This window comes from Cicer arietinum, chromosome 8 (assembly GCF_000331145.2).
Source record: "Cicer arietinum cultivar CDC Frontier isolate Library 1 chromosome 8, Cicar.CDCFrontier_v2.0, whole genome shotgun sequence".
NCBI lineage: Eukaryota > Viridiplantae > Streptophyta > Magnoliopsida > Fabales > Fabaceae > Cicer > Cicer arietinum.
In genome coordinates, this window is record NC_021167.2 from 11,528,461 (window position 1) to 11,535,750 (window position 7,290).

At 31.1% G+C, this 7,290-nt stretch overlaps 1 long non-coding RNA gene across 1 annotated transcript; it reads right to left on the reverse strand.

The window, feature by feature from the left end:
* Positions 1 to 4,483: 4,483 nt before the first annotated feature.
* Positions 4,484 to 6,850, reverse strand: LOC140918977 (uncharacterized). Its single transcript, XR_012161482.1, has 3 exons — positions 6,623 to 6,850; positions 5,834 to 5,900; positions 4,484 to 4,743 (listed from the first exon to the last, which is right to left on the reverse strand). It is a non-coding gene; the product is annotated as an uncharacterized lncRNA (long non-coding RNA).
* Between the last annotated feature and the right edge of the window lie 440 nt (positions 6,851 to 7,290).

Here is a 7,290-nt window from a genome sequence, read left to right on the forward strand (position 1 = left end):
TTATGAATTTTTGAAAGAATACACAGGTAAATCGATTTCTCCAATCGATTGGATGGTAAACAGGGACTTGGCCAAATTGACAAAATCGATTAGCCAATCGATTTTGTAATCAGTTTTCGAAAATCATTTATGAAATCGATTGCCCAATCGATTGGGCCTTAAATCAGGGACTCATCCATATGCGACCAAATCGATGTGGACATTGATTGGCTTAAAAACTTGGGGCTCAATACTCACTCAATCGATTTCCCAATCGATTGAATCAAGCCAGAGTTCAAAATTTCACTAAAAACCTTTAGGAAATCGATTTGGAAATCGATTGGCATTAAGTCAGGGGCTCAGTCATCCTGTCAATCGATTGCCTAATCGATTGAATTAAGCCCAGGATTCTGTCTTCATCAAAATCCTTCACCCCAATCGATTGCCTAATCGATTGGCTCAGTGAAAATCCTCAGTTTTAGTTGTATGATTGTTTGCTCATGAAACTATCCATGTCTTGATTTGTTATGTTATAATTAGGGGATTGAGAACCTCATTTTACTTTCATTTTTAATTGGCAAAGTATTGTATGAACTTTTCGCATATTGAAAATCCTGTTAAGGTGCATGCTTAGTTGAAAAGTTATTTTGAGCATTTAAAAACTTAATTGCTATGTGTTAACTGTTATTTTTTTGGTTGGTGACCCTTTACAATTATTGTGGAAATCTGGGCTTTGCCCTCAGATGAGAGTCAGGACGGCCCTACCGGTTCGTACCCTACGGACGGGAATGGAGATGGGAACGCTTGACCGCAGTTACGTTAGGAGGATCTCATGGGGCGCGTGGAGATCACTCAGGGTGTATAGCTTTTTAGTAGGATGATCAGATTAGGATGATGTATAGGGACTAGGTGTCCTTCTTTTTGGATTGGAGTATTTTTAGCTTGGAAAACTGTACTCATACTAATATTGTCAGTTTGACTTCTTTTTTTGAATGGGTTCCATGTACCATTTGTTGTTGTGTAAATGTTTTGGATTTATAATTGGAGAAAATTTTCCGCTGCTTGTAAATAATAATGACTCAATTATTTATCCAAAGGCATCTCCTTATTTATTTCTCTGTTTTAGTTTAATCTCTTTCGAAAAAAAAATATACCCTCGCTTTGAAAAACGGGGTGTTACAGTTGTTATTGTTGATTGATGTTCCTTATTGTTATCAGGAAGACTTTGGTGTATCCGTTAATTATTATAGTGGAAGTTTTTACTAGACTATGTCCCGTGGTTTTTATTCTTTCAATTTGATGGAAGTTTTCCACGTTAAAAATTGTGTTTGTCTCATATTTAATTTTTTGCCAATTATTTTTGTTCTGTGGAATTGTATTTTCTGTTTGACCATTTATCTACATTGGTGGGGAAAAAAATATTTCGCATTATTGAGATAATTATCGCTAATTATCTCTAGTTTTTGCCAACATTTATTGGTATGGGTTTTTTACTCTAAGTGAACAATTGATTAAATTGTGATTTTTGGAAATTATAAGAATTAAAATACGTTAAGATATACTCATAAGATAATATCATTGATTGAGTTGATTTTTTATATTATTTATATTTATGCGTTACTATAATTGTATTGAGCAGAAAATAAATATGTTCAGGGAATTGATGTAAATGGTGTTAGCAACGATATTATTAAAAAAACATGTCAATCCTATGAATTATGAATATGTGAGTGTGTGGTTTCATTGGTGTATATGAAATTGTCAAATATTTGACTTACGCTTATGATGTATTGGAACCAAATTGATTTTATATTAAAAGTTTTTATGATAACAAAAACATTTTATGAAATTAATATATTTGACTTCAAAGAGTGTGAAAGAAGATATGATCAAGATTTGAAGAAGATTTGATCAAGATTTATCTACAACAAAATACAAACATAATCAATTTGGAGAATTTACAAATGCAATCTGAACAAAATAGGAACATAATCAATCTGAAGAATTTACAATCTCAATCTAAACAATATAGAAACATAATCAATCTAAATAATTTACAAACACAATCTGAACAAAATACAATTCAGAATTAAACAAAGACTAAATTCAAGGTAAGAGTAGTCTTAGAGTTCAAAGAGAGAAACACTTGTTCGAATGAGAAATATTCTCTAAGTGTTTTTTCTTAGAGTGTGAGAGTTATTATTATTATTATCATCTTTGTTAGAAGCAAACACTTAAAGTTCCAATCATTTGTATTCAACCCGATAGTGGTTTAGTTCCTTCTTCAATCTGGGGTTGTCAGGTTGTTTGGAAAAAAACTTGACTTGTAGAGTCAAGGTGGTCAGTTCTTCAAAAGTTTGAGGTTGTTAGGCTGTTTGGGAAGACTGGGTTGGAGGGCCAGGTCCTTTGTAATTCAAGGTAATTGAACTAGTGAATTAAAATCTTCTGAATGAGGGGACTGAATCTAGGCAAGTTGGTGGTGAACTAGGATAAATTTATGTGTCAAATTATTTATGCTTTCATTGTTTACTACCTATGAATCTGATTACTTCTACTCTAAGTAAGTCAACAAAATCGACTTGTTTTTTGTTGTTGTTGTAATATATCAAAATGCTTTCAAGTTTGTCAAACACAATTCAAACCCCCTTCTCGTGTTTGCACCTTCAATTGACATAAGACCTCGATCTCAAGGCTGAGCACTTTACAATGTTTGAGAAAAGATCAAAGGATTCGAGATGTCTGGATTAAGTGAAGAAGTTGATGGATGAAACATCAACATACCACCTATGTTTGATGTAGTACGTTTTGACTACTAGAAGGACAAACTGAGAAGTTTCTATATTTCACAAGATCCTGAACTTCGGGATTTGGTGGGAAATAGTTATATTGCTCCGAATAATACTGATGGTATTGAAATTCCAAGAAAGGAGATGAATGTTGATCAGAAGAAGATGTACAAGATGCATCATATGTCCAAAATATTCATGATAAATGAAATCACCTTCAAGGAGTTTGACAAGTGCACTAACAAGGAGACAACAAAGATTATTTATGATATGAAGGAAACAAGCAAGTTCAAGAAGCAAACACCAACCTCCTAGTCAACAAGTATGAGTTGTTCAAGATGGAAGAAGATGAAGACATTGAAACAATTTTTTCCAGATTACAAACTCTGGTACCATGATTTAAGGTACTTGAAAAAAAGTTATACTACTGCTGATGATATGAAAAAGATACTAAGGAGTCTGAAAAGCAAGTAGAGACCTAAGATCATTGTCATTCAAGAAGAAAAGGATCTGGATACTCTTAAGCTGGAATAATTAATCAGCTATTTCAGATCACATGAAATTGAGCTTGCAGAGGATGAGCCCAAGAAGAAGCAACTAACCCGGGATTTGAAATCCAAATAGAAGAAACTTCTGAAGGCAACAAAAAAAATCAGAGGATGATGATTCATATGATCAAAATGGAGACTTAAAGGAAGAGGAATTGGCGTTTATATGCAAAAAAGTTTTAAAGATGTGGCACAACAAAAAGAATATATTCTAGGCAATCCAACAAAGGAAATGATGATAAATATGAAAAGAAAACCATCATCTGCTATGAATGCAAAGAACCTGGACATATCAGGTCAGAATGTCCAAATATGAAAAAAGGGAAAATTAGAGGAAATATTCTAGACTGAAGAAGAAAAGTATGAAGGCTACATGGGATGATTATGGTGAATCCTCTAATGATGAATAACACACAGATTTGGCTCTGATGGTTCATACCAACTCTGCATCTTGATCCAACACAAATTGTGACTCTGGAAGTGAATCAACATATGAAGAAATTGAGGTATTTTCTAACTTTACTCGATCTGATTTAGTTATTACTATAAATGATTTTTTAAATAAGAATCACAAATTGTCTTTACAACTGAAAAAACACTTAGGAAAGAAAATACAAATCTAACTGAAAAAGTTAATGTTTTAAAGAATCAAAATGCTGAATTTAAAATGGAAAATGCAATTCTGAAAACAGATTTTACTAAACTTAAGACAGATAATGCAACTCTAAAAACTGATATTACTGAACTTAAAACAGAAAATGAAAATATGAAAACTGATATTGCTTAACTTAAGACTGAAAATCTAACTCTGAAAAGTAATTATAGTTCAACATCAATTGAAAATACCACATGTAACTCTGATAAGTATGAAAAATTACTTCAAGATTTTATTGATAATGGTATGGAAATAAGCAAGTATGCTTCTATTATTTATGGTGTTTAGGAATGGTAAAAGAGGAATAGGATTTTAAGAAAAAGTAAATGAACCTAAGTTTGTTCCCTATGATGATTTATGTATTATTTACTATAAGAAAGGTCACACTACAATATCTTGTAACCCCAAAAATAAAAATTATTTTTATTTCCTTATTTTCTAAACAATGAAATTATTTCGAAACAAATAAATAAATATCAATTTTCAAACATTTTTTTTTGTAAAAAGTATCCCATAATCACGAACACGTCGAATAAATTTCAAGGTTCCATCAAACTTAACAACTTGAAATCACAATATCAGACAACAGAATCCCTTTTGAGGTACACATACTTATGTTTTAAATTAAGTGCAAATATAGTCCCAACCCGATGTCACTATCAGAGCGGGAATTCCCAAAATAGAAAAAATGCTCAAAATAACATCAACACAATGCATATAATAAGAGTCTCCAAGATATGATGGCTTCCGCCTCTCCAATGGTACTAGACATCACCTGCAACTTACAATTCGTTTGCGTCCGTCGCAAACACCAAACACAAACAACGAGGGGTGAGTTTTGAAATTATGTCACAGTATAAAATACACGAGGAGAACATGCAAGCAATCAAATTATCACAAACTCATAAGCATTCAAGTGTATAATATCGACGGTTCATCAAATTCAATCACAATAAGACAGTCGCAAGGATGAAATGCTATGCATGTCCTATACTCTATACTTCATCATTTGGTACCATTCTACTCTGAAGTACTTGGTTAGGAGGCCTGATACTATGCCACTACAAGAGTGGACGAACAATTCATAAATGGATGAGTCCTCATAGATCCCCTCAACTCAACCCGAGACACATATACGCGACAGTCGGGGTACTCTTGTGTTGCACGGTAGTTCCCGGCCTTAGGGAATAACCCACTAATCCACTTAGGAATTCCCCACTAGACCCCCAAGGTCTATCAGTCTTACCTTACAGTTCGACTGTAGCCCTCCACGATCAGGCTCATTCAGTTGTACTTCCCTGAATCACTAGGTCTGTCAGACCCTCCCTATATGATGACAAAATAATCCTAACTCCAAAATCTACAACACATATCTCATACTTACTCGATCATCACAATTCAATAAGTTTTGGTTTGACTTCACAATATTCATCATTATATATAGTTATATCAGTCAATCACATAAAATCCCAATATTTGATTTACACTACTCACAATACACAGTCCAGTCTCATTAATCACATAATAAGGAATCAATTTAGTGCACTTTCAAGTAATATCATAATTTCAATCAAGTAGACAAGAACACTCAAATACATATCATTCATACAATAACAATTTGTATATGTTTCATAAAATCAAATAACACGCAATCTTAATACAAATTAATTCACACAATTCTATAGGTTTCTAAATTATATTTAAGTCCTCACTATTACCATTCATATATTATTAATTAATTATTATTACTCAATAGGGCTCAACCGTACGTAGTAAGCCCCAAATGAACATCTGGAAATTTCAGTATTCCCGTTCATCTCACGTTATTTTATACTCATAAAATCGAACATCATCTCACCCCTTACCTCGACTGAAGATTTCGTCCAATGAATCTGATATGCTAACGGTTCCTCTTTTTGTCGGTCGTCGTCTCTAATAATCCGCGAGAGAGTTATAGCCACACAACCACCAAATACAAATAATTACTTACTATAAATAAATGAATAAATAAATGAATAAATAATTAAATAAATAAATAAATAAGTAAATAAGTAAATAATAAAATAAATAAATAAATAATCTAAATAAATAAATAATTTACCTAAATAAATAAATAATCTAAATAAATAAATAATTAAATGAGTAAATAAATAAATAATTAAATAAATAAATAAATACATAATTAAATAAATAAATTATCTAAATAAATAATTAAATAAATTATCTAAATAAATAAATAATTAAATAAATAAATAAATTAACTAAATAAATCAATTAATAAATAATCTAAATAAATAATTAAATAAGTAAATAAATAAATTATCTAAATAAATAACTAAATAATTAAATTAATTAATAAATAAATTATGTACTATTTGTACTAAAACCCAAAAATATATTATAGTGGAGAACCTAAAAAATTGAGTAACATTTTTAATTTAAAGGACTAAGTTGTCATTTTATAAATCTAAGAAACCAGATTCTCTTAATATTACAATTTCAATAAACCAAAATTTTTTCAAACAACTTATATGCATAGCTTGATTTTATAACGAAAGGATAAAAAGTTTACGATGGAAAGATGAAATTTTAGACTTCAAATGCAACAATGGGTTCGTAAATTGGACTAACGAAAACAAGAATGAGTTTGGAACCTGCGAGCTTGGTGATGGAAGCGTACAAGGAAGAATGCCAAGAATACATGACATAGCCGGCAAGTTCGCCATCAACGTGAAGATAAAGCAATCCACTGGTCTTCTTTTTGAGTTCGTTGTGAAAAAAAGGGAGCGAGCAATTCGTGTTTTGGAAATATTTTTCTCTCCAATTTCACTATTTCTTCCACTACCTTACCACTGTTTCTCTCGAGTTCAATTATCGCTAGATTAGCCATCATTCCTTACTAGCCAATATATATATATATATATATATTTTTTGTTGCGGCACTATTCATTTGTACATAAGGGTTAGTATTTCTTATGTAAGGACGAGGCTTTTGTTGGTGGAGGCGGCTACCTAGTGTTTAGAAAAAATCTAACCTAATAAGTCATGCATATATATATATATATATATATTAGTAGCAGGTCATTTATGCAGATTGTTTAGGCGTCTTTCCTATTACTCTTAAAAGGATAGTGTGTTAGTAACATAGTTTAATATGTGATTTCATTTTTTTATTTTATTATTTTTTTTTTATTTTGTTTAGTTCGTGTAAAGTTAAGCAAATAAATTTATTTAATATCAATAATTCAAATAAATTATCAAGATTAAAAAAAATGCGTAAGAAATTATTCCACCACATAGAATACACATATAATATAATTTA